The 14,677-nt window shown below is 39.1% G+C and overlaps 1 protein-coding gene and 1 pseudogene across 1 annotated transcript in view; both read left to right on the top strand.

Moving 5' to 3' along the window:
* TEX11 (testis expressed 11) overlaps nt 1–14,677 on the top strand; it is a 546,877-nt gene that overhangs the window by 110,374 nt on the left and 421,826 nt on the right. The window lies entirely within an intron of this gene.
* LOC101430551 (eukaryotic translation initiation factor 4E pseudogene) lies at nt 8,774–10,440 on the top strand (annotated as a pseudogene).

Below are 14,677 nucleotides of genomic sequence, written 5' to 3'. Positions count from 1 at the left end.
GTTTACTTATTTCATATCGGAGAGGTCATGTAGTATTTGTCCTTCAATGCCTGGGTTGCTTGACTCAACAAGGTTCTCAGTATTCATCCATGTTATGACATGTGTTTTTACTGTATTTGTTCTTACAGCTGAGTAGTATTCCATTGTATGTATATACCACATTTTTTTTATCCATTCATCTGTTGATGGGCATTTGGCTTGATTCCAACTTTTCGCAATAGTGAATAGCGCTGCAATGAACATTGGTGTGCATATCTCGGTTTGTGTCCTTGTTTTCAGATCTTCTGGGTATATACCCAGCATTGGAATTGCTGGGTCACATGGCAAATCTATAGCTAGTTTTTTTGAGAAAATTCTTCTCCAGAATGGCTGGATCCTTCAGCATTCCCACCAGCAGTGGATGAGTGTTCCCATTCCTCCACATCCTCTCCAACAATTGTAGTCCTCTGATTTTTTGATAACTGCCAGTCTTATGGGAGTAAGATGGTATCTCATTGTTGTTTTGATTTGCATTTCCCTAATAGCTAGTGATTTTGAACATTTTTATGTGTTTTTTAGCCATTTTTATGTCATCTTTAAAAAAAATTTTTTATGATTTATTTATTTCTCTCCATTTCTTCCTCCACCCCGGTTGTCTGTTCTCTGTGTCTTTTTGCTGCATCTTCTTTGTCCGCTTCTGTTGTTGTCAGTGGCATGGGAATCTGTTTCTTTTTGTTGCGTCATCTTGCTGCGTCAGCATCCGTGTGTGGTGCCATTCTTGGCTGCACTTTCTTTTGCGCTGGGTGGCTCCCCTTAAGGCGCACACTCCTTGCGCATGGGGCTCCCCTACGCGGGGACACCCCTGCATGGCACGGCACTCCTTGTGCGCATCAGCACTGCGCATGGGCCAGCTCCACACGGGTCAAGGAGGCCTGGGGCTTGAACCGCGGGCCTCCCATGTGGTAGACGGATGCCCTAACCACTGGGCCAAGTCTGCCACCTGTATATCATTTTCGGAGAAGTGTCTCTTCAAATGTTTTTCCCATTTTTTAAATGGGCTGTTTATCTTTTTATTTTCAAGATATAGGAGTTCTTTATATATGCAAGATATAAGTCTCCTATCAGATACATAGTTACCAAATATTTTCTCCCATTGTGTAGGCTCTCTTTTCACTTTCCTGACAAACTCCTTTGAGGTACAGAAGGCTTTAATTCTGAGTAAGTCCCATTTATCTATTTGTTCTTATGTTTCTTGTGCTTTTGGTGTGAAGTTCATGAAGCCGTTTCCTATTACACGGTCTTGTAGATGCTTCCCTACTTTGCTTTCCAAGGTCTTTATGGTCTTGGGTCTTATATTTAGGTCTTTGATCCATCTTGAGTTGATTTTTGTATAAGGGGTAAGTTGGTAATCCTCTTTCATTCTTTTACATATGGATATCCAGTTCTCCAGGCACCATTTTTTGAAGAGGCTATTCTCTCCCAGTTGAGAGGATTTGGTGGCTTTGTCAAATACCATATGGCTGTATATATGAGGATCTATATCAGAACTCTCAATTTGGTTCCATTGGTCAGTGTGTCTATCCTTGTGCCAAAACCATGCTGTTTTCACTACTGTAGGTTTGTAGTATGTTTTGAAGCCAGGTAGTGTGATTCTTGCAATTTCATTTTTCTTTATTAATATATCTTTGGCTATTCAGGGCCTCTTTCCTTTCCAAATAAATTTTATCATTAGTTGCTCTAGTACATTAAAGAATGCTGTGATGATTTTTATTGGAATTGCATTGAATCTGTAGATCAGTTTTGGTAGGATAGACATCTTAATAATATTTAGTCTTCCTATCCATGAACAGGGAATATTCTTCCATTTATTTAGGTCTTCTTTGATTTCCTTGAACAGTGTTGTGTAGTTTTCTTTTACCTCTTTGTTAAATTTATTCCTAGGTATTTGATTTTTAGTTTACTATTGTGAATGGTATTTGATTCCTGATTTTGTCCTCAGATTGCTCATTATTGGTGTACAGAAATGCTACTGACTTTTGTGCATTTATCTTGTAGTCTGCGACTTTACTGAACTCATTATAAGTTCTAGAAGCTTTGTTGCATACTTCTCAGGGTTTCCTATGTATAGGATCATATCATCTGCAAATAGTGAAATTTTGACTTCTTCCTTTGCAATTTAGATGCCTTTTATGTCTGGTTCTTGCCTCAGTGCTTGAGCAAGTACTTCTAAGACAGTGTTAGATAGAAGGGGTGATAATGGGCATCCTTGTCTTGTTCCTGATCTTAGAGGGAAAGATTTTAGGATTCACCATTGTAAATGTTGTTAGCTGTGGGTTTTTCATATATGCTCTTTATCATGTTTAGAAAATTTTCTTGTATTCTAATCTTTTGTAGTGTTTTTATCAAAGTGTCCTGTATTTTGTCAAATGCTTTTTCTGCATCTATAGATATGATCATGTGATGTTTTTCCTTCAATCTGTTTATGTGGTGTATTACATTAATTGGTTTTCTTATGTTGAAACATCCTTGCATACCAGGAATGAATCCCACTTGGTCATAGTGTATAATTTGTTTAATGTGTTGTTGAATATGATTAGCAGGTATTTTGTTAAGGATTTTCACATCTAGGTTCATTAGAAAGATTGGTCTGTAATTTTCCTTTCTTGTGGTATCCTTGTTTGGCATTGGTATTAGTAATGTTGGCATCATAGAATGAGTTAGGCAAGTTCCTTCTGTTTTGATTTTTTGGAAGAGTTTCAGCAAGACTGTTGTTATTTCTTTCCAGAATGTTTTGTAGAATTCACCTGTGAAGCCATCTGGCCCAGGGCTCTTTTTAGTTGCGAGGTTTTTAATGACTGATTCTATCTCTTTACTTATGATTGGTTTGTTCAGATCGTCAACTTCTTTTGTCAATGTAGGCTGCTTATGTGTTTCTAGGAATTTGTCCATTTCCTCTAAACTGTTGTTTTTGTTGGAATACAGTTTTTCAAAGTATCCTCTTTGATAGTCTTTATTTCTGTGGAATCAGTGGTGATATCTCCTTTCTCATTTCTTATTTTGTGTATTTGTATCACTCTCTTTTTTTCTTTGTTAATCTAGCTAAGGGTTTGTCAATTTTATTGATCTTCTCAAAGAACCAGTTCTTGGTTTTGTTTATTTTTTCAAGTGCTTTCTTGTTTTTTATTTCAGTTAGGTCTGCTCTGATCTTTGTTCTTTTTTACTTTATTCTTCCTTCTGGGTTAGTTTGTTGTTTTTTAACTGATTCCTACAAGTGTGCATTTATTCTTCAACTTTAGTTCTTTCTTTTTTGGTGTATGAATTTATGACTATGAATTTCCCTCTCAGTACTGCTATTGCTGCATCCCATAAGTTTGGATATGTCGAGTTATCATTTTCATTAGTTTCAAGAAAGTTATTAATTTCTTTTGAAATTTCCTCCTTGACCCACTGTTTTTCTAAGAGTGTGTTGTTTAACTTCTAAATGTTGGTGCCAAATCTGGGTCTCTGGCCCTTACAGATTTCCAGCTTCATTTCACTGTGGTCAGAGAAATTATCTGGTATGATTTCTATCTTTCTGAATTCACTGAGACTTTTTCTATGGCCTGGCATGTGGTCGATCTTGGAGGATGATCCATGTGCACTTGAGAAGAATGTATATCCTGCTGTATTTGGGTGTAATGTTCTGTATATATCTATTAGGTCCAGTTCCTCTAATATATTTTTCAAAGTCTTTTCTTTATTGATTCTCTTTTGAGATGTTCTGTCCAAAGTTGATAGTGGTATATTAAAGTCCCCCACTATAATGGTAGAGGCATTTATTACTTCACTTAGTTTTTCCAGTGTTTGCCTCATGTATTTGGAGGCACCCTTGTTAGGACCATAAATGTTTATGATTGTTCTTTCTTCTTGAAAGATTATCCCTTTCACCAATATGTAGTGTCCATCTTTGTCTCTTACAATTGTTTTGCATTTAAAGTGTATTTTGTCCAATATTAATATAGCTACTCCTGCCCTTTTTTGGTTATTGATTGCTTGTAAGATTGTTTTCCAATCATTCACTTTCAACCTCCTTGAATCTCTGGGTCTAAGATGTGTTTCTTGCAGACAGCATATAGGTGGGTCTTATTTCCTTATCCAATCTTCCAGTCTGTGTTTCTTGACAGGTGAGTTTAATCCATTGACATTTAGTATTATTACTTTCAATGAATTACTTATATTAGCCATATTTTCTTTTGATTTGTGTTTGTCATATTCTGTTTGATTTTCTATTTCTTTTTTTGTCTTTTTAGTTGCTTTTACACTCTCCTCCAACTCTGTCTCTCTTGTTTTTTTCTTTCTTCCTGCCGAACTCCCTTTAGTATTTCTTGAAGGGCAGGATTCTTGTTGGCATACTCTCTTAGTTTCTGTCTATCTGTGAATATTTTGAACTTTCCATCATTTTTGAATGCTAACTTTGCTGGATAGAGTATTTTCGGTTGGAAATTTTTTTCTTCTAGTACCTTGACTATGTCATACCACTGTTTTCTTGCCTCCATGGTTTCAGATGTGAAATCAGCACTTAATCTTATGGAACCTCCTTTGTATGTGATGGTTCTCTTTTCTTTTGCTGCTTTTAGTATTTTCTCTGTCCTGAGCATTGGATAACTTGACAAGTATATGTCTTGGGGCAGGCCTGTTGGGATTTATGCTGTTTGGGGTGCGTTGTGCTTCCTGGGCATGTACATTTATCTCCCTCAATAGGTTTGGGAAGTTTTCAGCCATTATTTCCTCCAACACCCTTCTGTCCCCTTCCATTCTCTTCTCCTTTTGGAATGCCTATAATACGTATGTTTGCACGTTTTACATTGTCATTCAGGTCCCTAAGCCAATGCTGGATTTTTTCTATCTTTTTATCGACCAGTTCTACTATCTGTTTGATTTCAGATGTACTGTCTTCCACATCACTTAATCTCTCCTCTGCCTCTTTGAGTCTGCTGTTATTTGCTGAGAGTGTATTTTGTGATTTCTTGAATTGTGCTGTTCTTCACCATTATATCCTTTATATTTTTGGATATGATTGCAATTTCTTCTGTATTTTTTCCAATTGTTTTCTACATATTCTTAATCTCTTCCTTCACATCATCAAATTGGTCCCTAATATATGTTTTGAGATGTTTAATTATTTGTTCAATGTTCTGCTCCTCTTCCTGGTTTTTAGTTTGTCCATTGGATTGGGGCATGTGTTCCTGATTATTGATTTGGTTTGTAGTTTTTTGTTGCTGTCTGGTCCTCATTTTATCTTGACGGGTTTAGTCAGTTGTTTAGCTTCTTTGTCTAGTTTGGAGTTTAATTAGTTGTTTTTTTTGCATGTGTGTTAAGTCTTCTCTTTGTCGCTTTGTTCTTCTTATTCTATTTCCTTGTCGTTGGCTAAGTTCACTTGAAGGAAAATATTAGGGCCAGAGAAAGCAAAAGGAGTAATAAAAGAAAATGAATAATAGTAGTATTGATAGTAAAAATTAACAGAGGAACCATGTGAGATCTAGGAGAATGGATATTAGACTCATGTAAGATATGTAGAGTTTTAACAGTAAGAATAGTAGAGTACGTAAAAATCTGAAAATGCCGAGGAATACAGTGTGAATTCGAAGGCCTGTGTGTTCAGGAGTGAGGGAAAGCGAAAAGAGAGGACAATAATATAAAGAGTGAATATAAGGCAGAAAACAAAACAAAGGTATTAGTAATAAAAAGTAGAAAAGATAGGGGGGCTAACAAAGAGCGGTGTAATGTAAGAGAAACAATCAATGATGGAGGATAGAAAGATATAGAGGAAAGGGAATAGTGTTGGTGGCCAAAATCAATACACACAGGAAAAAGTAAATGGAGGATGAGGAAATACAGCAAATGTGAAGTGCTCCCTGCAGTATCTAATGTAAGAAGAATAAGAAAGCAGAGAAAGAATGAAAGAGAGAAAAAAGGGACAAAATGGACTGGGGAAGTAAGCAGGAAAAAGAAAAAGAGAAAGAAAGAAAGAAGAAAGAAAAAAGGGCCTTGGGGGGATAAAGAGGAAGGAAAAACAAGGAAAAACAAGCCAAATACTAGGGAAAATTTCAAGCAAGGTATCCTGTTTGTAGTTAAATAAAACGCTTTGGGATCTGATGTTCCCCCTTTTCTCCCTTCCTCACTTCCCTCTCTCCCAAGCAGCAGGAAAGCTGCCTGAGAGGTCTGGTAGGAGATTCAAGTGGGTCCTTGTTGAATCAGCTCCACACAGAAAACAATGACTCTTAATTTCCAGAGAGAGAGCACCCACACCTCACCAGGAACCCCAAGTATGCTATTGGAGGCTTGGAAAGCAGCTCTTACAGTCCCTCTCCTTTAGGTGAGCTATGAGAGGGCTTGTTGATTTTCTGCCTCCACCTTCTCCCAGGGCAAGTTTCCTATCCCCGGGTATTTAGGTGAATCAGGCTTTTTCAGCAGATTTGCCACTCCTCACTTCCCATACTGTCCCCGATCCAACCGGTATGCTCCTCCAAGCGCAAGAAAAGGAAAAAAAAAAGGGGGGGGGACAGAAAATCGAACCTACTGTAGCCAGGCCTCCCTACTGTGCCCCCCACCAAATTTCTCTCACCCATGGAGTCAGTCCAAAACCAGAGGGCTAAGGCAATCCCAGACCTCCGGGAGTGCTGGACTTGGAAAAGGGAAGTCGGGGACTCTCAGACCCAGTGTACATAGGTCTGTGGAACAGGGGCTACAGGGGCTCAGAGGACATCGACCTGGGGACCACACATCTGGGGACCACGGGGCCCAGGAACGCCACCACACAACCGACAGTTCTCAGGAAACACCGCGGCTGCCAGAGCCAGAGGGATGGATCCCGCCAGCCCACAGCTTCCAACCTCTGTATTTGTAAGCCGCAATTCTACCTTTAGCAAGCACCACATCTGCCACTTTCTCTCCAAATCAATGTCCATTCACCCTCAGCCCTGCAATCCCCCAAGATAGCCCACTCCGGCAAGACTCCAATTCCACTTGGCTGCCTCTTCGCAGGAGAGACTGTGAGGTGCCCTCACTCAGACGCCATCTTGTCCCACCTCCTGTCCCTCTTTTCTTTCTCTTCTCCTTCTGGGATGCCTATATTGTGTGCTTTGTGTTGTCATTCAAATGCCTAAGTCCCTGCTTCATTTTTCTGTCTTTATGTATCAGTTCTACTATCTGTTTGATTTCAGATGTACTATCTTCCACATCACTATTTGTTACCTCCACTGTTCAAATTTGCTGTTATTTCCTGAGAGTGTATTTTTTATTTCTTAGATTGTTCCATTCATCACCATCATATCTGGTATCTTTTTATGTATGTTTACAGTTTCTTCAGTATGCTCTCCTAGTGTTTTCTTTTTTTTTTTTTTTAAAGATTTATTTATTTATTTAATTCCCCCCCCTCCCCTGGTTGTCTGTTCTTGGTGTCTATTTGCTGCGTCTTGTTTCTTTGTCCGCTTCTGTTGGCATCAGCGGCACGGGAAGTGTGGGCGGCGCCATTCCTGGGCAGGCTGCTCTTTCTTTTCACGCTGGGCGGCTTTCCTCATGGGCGCACTCCTTGTGCGTGGGGCTCCCCTACGCGGGGGACACCCTTGCGTGGCACGGCACTCCTTGCGCGCATCAGCACTGCACATGGCCAGCTCCACACGGGTCAAGGAGGCCCGGGGTTTGAACCGCGGACCTCCCATATGGTAGACGGACGCCCTAACCACTGGGCCAAAGTCCGTTTCCCTCCTAGTGTTTTCTTAATATCCTTAATCTCTTCTTTTACTTCATTAAGTTGTTCCATGATATTTGTGTGTACAGCTTTGATTAGTTTTTCAAAGTTCTGCTTCTCTTCCTGATTTCAGTTTGTTCATTGGTTTTGGCCATGTCTTCCTCTTTCTTGGCATGGTTTGTAATTTTTTGTTGCTGTCTGGTCATTTTTTTATTTTGATGACTTTGTTCAGTTGAATAGCTTTTCCCTGTAGTCTAGGGTTTTATTTAGTTGCTTTGTGTTTGTGTGTGTGTTAAGTTTTGTCTTTGACACTTTTAAAAAATTTCTCTCCCCTTCACCCCCCATTATCTGCCCCCCCATTGTCTGCTCTCTGTGTCCATTCACTGTGTGTTCTTCTGTGTCCACTTGCATTCCTGTCAGCGGCACTGGGAATCTGGCTCTTTTTGTTGCATCATCTTGCTGCGTCACCCATCTGTGTGTGCTGCACCACTCCTGGGCAGGCTGCGCTTTTCTCACGTGGGGAGGCTCTCCTTGCAGGGCACACTCCTTGCACGTGGGGCTCCCCTATGCAGGGGACACCCCTGCGTGGCACAGCACTCCTTGCGTGCATCAGCACTGCATGTGGGCCAGCTCACCACATGGGTCAGGATGCCCTGGGTTTGAACCCTGGACCTCCCATATGGTAGGTGAATGATCTATCAGTTGAGTCAAATCTGCTTCCCTGTCTTTGATGCTTTGTTCTTCCTATTATATTTCCTTATTGTTGTCTAAGTTCCCTTGAAGGAAAAAGATTAGTGCCAGGGAAAGCAAAAGAGGAAAGAAAAGAAAAAGGTAATAGTAATATTGATAATAAAAGTTAGTAGAAGAACAGTATAAGACCTAGGAAAATGAATATTTCACTCATGTAAGTAGTGTAGTTATAGGAATAAAAAAAAGTGGAGTACCTTCAATGAAATGGGAATATTAATGTGGAGAGGTATATAGTATGAATTAAAAGGCTAGGAGAGAGTGAAAGATAAAAGAAAGAACAAAAAGAGAATGAGTTAATAAAATATAGAAAACAGAAGAGTTAGAAATAAAAAGCCAGCAGATCGATCTAAGATGGCGACTGTGGAACCGGAAACCACCCCTACTCCTAATCCCCCAACTACAGAAGAAGAGAAGACAGAATCTAATCAGGAGGTTGCTAACCCAGAACACTATATTAAACATCCACTACAAAACAGATGGGCACTTTGGTTTTTTAAAAATGATAAAAGCAAAACTTGGCAAGCAAACCTTCGACTGATTTCTAAGTTTGATACTGTTGAAGACTTTTGGGCTCTGTACAACCATATCCAGTTGTCTAGTAATTTAATGCCTGGCTGTGACTACTCACTTTTTAAGGATGGTATTGAGCCTATGTGGGAAGATGAAAAAAACAAACGAGGAGGACGATGGCTAATTACATTGAACAAACAGCAGAGAAGAAGTGACCTTGATCGCTTTTGGCTAGAGACGCTGCTGTGCCTTATTGGAGAATCTTTTGATGACTACAGTGATGATGTATGTGGAGCTGTTGTTAATGTTAGAACTAAAGGTGATAAGATAGCAATATGGACTACTGAATGTGAAAACAGAGAAGCTGTTACACATATAGGGAGGGTATACAAGGAAAGGTTAGGACTTCCTCCAAAGGTAGTGATTGGTTATCAGTCCCATGCAGACACAGCTACTAAGAGCGGCTCCACCACTAAAAATAGGTTTGTTGTTTAAGAAGACACCTTCTGAGTATTCTTACAGGAGACTGCGTCAAGCAATCGAGATTTGGGAGCTGAACCAAAGCCTCTTCTAAAGCAGAGTGGACTGCATTTAAATTTGATTTCCATCTAAATGTTGCTAAGATATAAGAGAAGTCTCATTCGCCTTTGTCTTGTACTTCTGTGTTCATATATTATTTTCTTTTCCTTTCTTTCTTTTTTTTTTGGCTAGCATATCCACTATCCCAATCAAAGAATTACAGTGCACATTGCCCCCAGAATCCATAAATGTGTTCCTGACCCACTCTGTAATAGCTTAGTAGAATTACCATTACAAACACATATACCTATCTACAATATTCAAAAAAGAACTTGAATTTCTATACCTTACAGGGAAAAAAATTCTGTTTATGTTCCATTGTATGCAGGAGCATATTTTGCTGGTTTGAACGAATATGATGCATACAGTTTTCTAGCAATTTTCTTTTGTTTGTTTTTACAGCATTGTCTTTGCTGTACTCTTGCTGATGGCTGCTAGATTTTAATTTATTTGTTTCCCTACTTGATAACATTAGTGATTCTGATTTCAGTTATTCATTTTGTTTTGCTTTTGTTTTTTTCTTCATGTAACATTGGTGAAGGATCCAGGAATATGACACAAAGGTGGAATAAACATTAATTTTGTGCATTCTTTGGTAATTTTTTTGTTTTTTTGTAACTACAAAGCTTTGCTACAAATTTATGCATTTCATTCAAATCAGTGATCTATGTTTGTGTGATTTCCTAAACATAATTGTGGATTTTTAAAAATGTAACATCATAATTACATTCCTAACTAGAATTAGAATGTCTGTTTTTGTATCTTTATGCTGTATTTTAACACTTTGTATTACTTAGGTTATTTTGCTTTGGTTAAAGATGGCTCAAGTAGAGAAGCGGTCCCATTCATATTAAGACAGTGTACAAAACTGTAAATAAAATGTGTACAGTGAATTGTCAAAAAAAAAAAAAGAAATAAAAAGCCAGAAAAATTGGGGGTTAAACAAAGAGATGTGTAATGTAAGAGCAACAACAGAAAGCAGAAGATAGAAAGATGTAGGAAGGAAAAAGAGATAGTGTTGTTAGCCAAAATTGGTACCCACAGCAGAGAGGAAATCAAGGAAGAGGGAACACAGCAAACAAGAAACAAGCTGGCAGAACCAAAGTATAAAATAAATAATAGTAAAAGGAGGGGAATAAAGAGGAGAGCAAGACAAGAAGAAAACAAAAACAAAAACAAAAAACCGGCAAACCCATAAGTAAGGAGTTAATCGAACACTAAGGAAAAACAGCCTTTCCTCTTAAGCCCCTGTGGAGATTCTCAGGCTGCCAGTGTTTATCAATCAATTGCCCTGCAGCTTTCTTTCTGCAGATTTTGCAGCGGGTTTTAGCAAGTAAACTAAGTTAAATTATAAAATAAAAGTGACTTTTTTTTTTTTTAGGAAAAATAAGAGGCCCTAGAGAAGCTAGTACAAGAATAATGTCTATGTTTTCTCTGTCCTAAAGTGTCAGCTAGATGAGGTCTTTACTCTAATAGGAGCCAGGAAATGAAGTAGAGACTTTGTATATTCAAGGCAGAAACTCCTCCACTGAGCTAAACTTTCTTGTTGGGTTGTTTAGCTATTCAGAAAGCTATCTGAGTCCCTTTCCCTCAGGCAGGATTGACTTTTTGCAGTTGGATAAACTGCTGATTAGGGATTTGTCCTTCCCCCTTTTTACTCTACTCTGTGTGAGTTCCATATTGAAAGTCAAATGGGACCCTGGTGACTTAACTCACCACAGGAAAAAAAAATGGCTGTCACTTCAAGAACATCCACTCCTTGCAGGGAACCCTAAATATGCTCTTGAAAGCTTATTAAGCACTTTCTACTGCCCCCCTCCCTTACTAGTTGCACAGGACTAGTTAACTGCCTGATTCCACCTTCTCCCAGGCCAGTTTTCCCTATCCTAAGGTAAATCAGTTTGCTTCAGCAGATTCTCCTCTCTCCTCTTCCTGGTTTCTCCTCAAGCCAGCTGGTATGCTCCTCAAAGGTCAAAAAAGAAGGTCCAGACAATCAAACGCACACACGAGAGATCCCTCTCTCCCGCTCACCATAACCCTCCCACTCTCAGGGTATGCCTCCACAGGCTGGGTGACCGGCAAGGGTTGGGGGATCCCTGCAGATTCCTGTCCTGAGGGTGGGGCTCAGTTATCCCACAGCTCCAGCCTCAAACCCCAGAAACTCACAATTTTACCTTGAGTAATCAATGTTTGTCGTGCTCTCTCCAAATCGATGCCCTGAAGCCTCCTACTTTGTGGGTTCCCAAAACAGCTCACTTAGGCAGGATTTTGCCTCCACTCAGCCACTCTCTGCAAGAGAGATGGTGTGGATGCACTTAATCCGATTCCATCTTACCCCTTCCGAGCTGTGCTTTCTTGACCCACCTAGCAAAGATAGCCCTGAGGAAGCATAGAGTCTTTTAAGTCTCCTCACCTGCCTTTGTCTGGTCTCGTTGGAACAGTGTCCACCTGTGAGCTGGGTCCCTGGCAATCTGAAGTTGCTAATCAAAAGCCAAGATCAGTAATTTACCATGCCCACCCCTAATCTTGGGGAAGAGGATTTTTATGTCTTTTTCTGTCACCAGCAAACTAACTAGGGACTTGACCCTATGGCAGCCTCCCATGGGAGTGTGGCATGGCCACCAGTACCCACTGCAGGGAGAGCAATTTAGTCTTTACTGTAATTTACCAACCTCTTCCTCCAGCTTTTTCTGGGTGCTGTGCAATGTTCTACTGGACTCCAGAGTGTCAAAATAGCTGTTTCACTTCCTGCCTGTTTAATATTAATAGTTGTTCTGGTGGAAAGACTGAATCCTGGAGCTCCCTACTCTCCATCTTCCCACAATCCTCTCTGCATTTGCTTCCTTTTTGAAGTATTTATTTACTATCTAACAACTTCTCTGATTCTCTTATTCTAATAATTTTTTCTGTAGGGTCTCTTGGATTGTTTGAATTTGCATGTTTTTAGTATCTTCTTTTTGCTCTAGCTCTGTTGCTATTTATTTTAGATTATAAGCCACTATAGGGCAGAGGCATTTCCTTAATAATGCTTTACAGAGTAAATGGGCATTGAATTGTATATTGAAGGATATGAAAGCAGACACTTGTGTGGTATTTAGGCAAATAAATCTTGCAGTATTTTGTGCAGTGTTAGAGTTGGTAAATGGAAAACCAAGTGTAGAGAGAGGAAGGCATTGAATCCTGGATGATATATAATAGAAGCATATTTATGCTTTCGTCAGTATAGGGCTACTAATAAAGGGCCTTAAAGTCCAGAGTTAAGAGTTTGTATATCATTTGAAAAGTGGTTGATAGAAACATACTGTTAGGAAACATATAATAATTTAATTCTAAAAGTCAATGACAATATTTAGTGTGCGTTATATTGGTAGGGTTAAAGTTTAGAAATGTTATGCACATCTTTCCTGAAAATCTAGGGAAGGAAATCTTATAATGAGAGGAAATGATCAGATAAAGGTTGGAGAAGAGCTGAGGAGTATTTTTCACCTAAAAGGAATTAATGAATAAAGAAACCGTTCTTTTTCTTTTCCTGAGACAGTCTTCTTTTGTTGCAAAACTAGATTAAGAATCTGTATAAGGTGTTGACATGAAAGCAAGAGAGGTAGTGTTGGTATCAGGGACAGAGATAAAAAGTATTTTGAACATTAGATATATAACTTTTTATATTAGAGTCGTAGAAGAAATAACAAACGAGATTGTTGATTATTGCTGAGATATCTGAGGATTAGAGTAAGATTTGTAAGGGAGGAATTGGAAGATAGATGTCTTAATGGCATTAAAGAAGAGATCTAGTCAATTATTATTCAATTATTACTGCCCAACTCTAATTGAACAAAACATAAAAATACATATTCTACAAATGTTTAAAAGACAATAACATCATAAAGAAAATAAGCTTGGAAAATTAGGACTGAAAAAATTTTTTTCTTGAATATTAAAAACCTAGTTTATGAAGTAATTTGCAGAAAATGAAGTTATCTAGTTAATTAAAAGTCAAAGCCTTGTATTGCACTGAAAATTTAGTGATCAAACTCATTTTTTTTGAAGATTTATTTATTTATTTAATTCCCCCCCTCCCCCGGTTGTCTGTTCTCTGTGTCTATTTGCTGCGTCTTGTTTCTTTGTCCGCTTCTGTTGTCGTCAGCCTGGGCAGGCTGCACTTTCTTTCCTGCTGGGTGGCTCTCCTTACGGGTACACTCCTTGCGCGTGGGGCTCCTACGCAGGGGACACCCCTGTGTGGCGCAGCACTCCTTGCACGCATCAGCACTGCGCATGGGCCAGCTCCACAAGGGTCAAGGAGGCCCGGGGTTTGAACTGCGGGCCTCCCATGTGGTAGTCGGACGCCCTAACCACTGGGCCAAGTCCGTTTCCTCAAACTCATTTTTAGCAGGAATATTTAATTGAATTTATTTATCTACTATATAGTTTCATTTAGCATTATAAGTTAGGTATTAAGTTGAAGCTGTCATTTCTGGGCCAAAGTAGTAGCAGCTGGAGGTTCTAGAAGTCAAGGCCATCCAATATATAATAGACTTACAGATCTACCTTTTTAGTATTATTTTGCTACCATGTCTTTGCTTTCAAAATGGCACATTAGCTCTCCATGGACGGCTAGGAACTTATTTTTTAACAAGATATTTTTATGAATATTAGTACTTCATATCTCAGTAGAAATAAGTTCATGAGGACAGAACTTTCGTTTTGTTTACTGATGTATTTCTAATGCCTAAAATTGTGCTAACATATAGGTACTTAGTAAATATTTATTAAGTGCATAAATGAATAAGTAAGTGAATGAAGCAATACTGGTATTTAAAACTTTTTTTTTTGTCATTACAACTGTAATTGTCATTACAACTGTAACCCTTCCACATTGTAGGGGTTAGGGGCATGGCGACCCCGTGATCTGGAAAATCCATGTGTGGAAGTGACATGTAGATGACTATAACTCCTTCAATGTGGAATTCATGGGATTCTGGGTGACTGGGAGCATTGTCCGAAAGCAATCACACCTTAAAGGGTAATCCCTTGCTAGCAAGGTATTTTCTAACCTCTGGCACAAAACACTGATGGAACCAGTCTAGGAAAAGTTCTTTGGTTGCCCATGGTTTCTTACTGAACATCCAGAAG

The sequence above is a fragment of the Dasypus novemcinctus genome, chromosome X (genome assembly GCF_030445035.2).
Source record: "Dasypus novemcinctus isolate mDasNov1 chromosome X, mDasNov1.1.hap2, whole genome shotgun sequence".
NCBI classification, from domain to species: Eukaryota; Metazoa; Chordata; class Mammalia; order Cingulata; family Dasypodidae; genus Dasypus; species Dasypus novemcinctus.
This window is presented reverse-complemented; position numbering and strand designations above follow the sequence as displayed.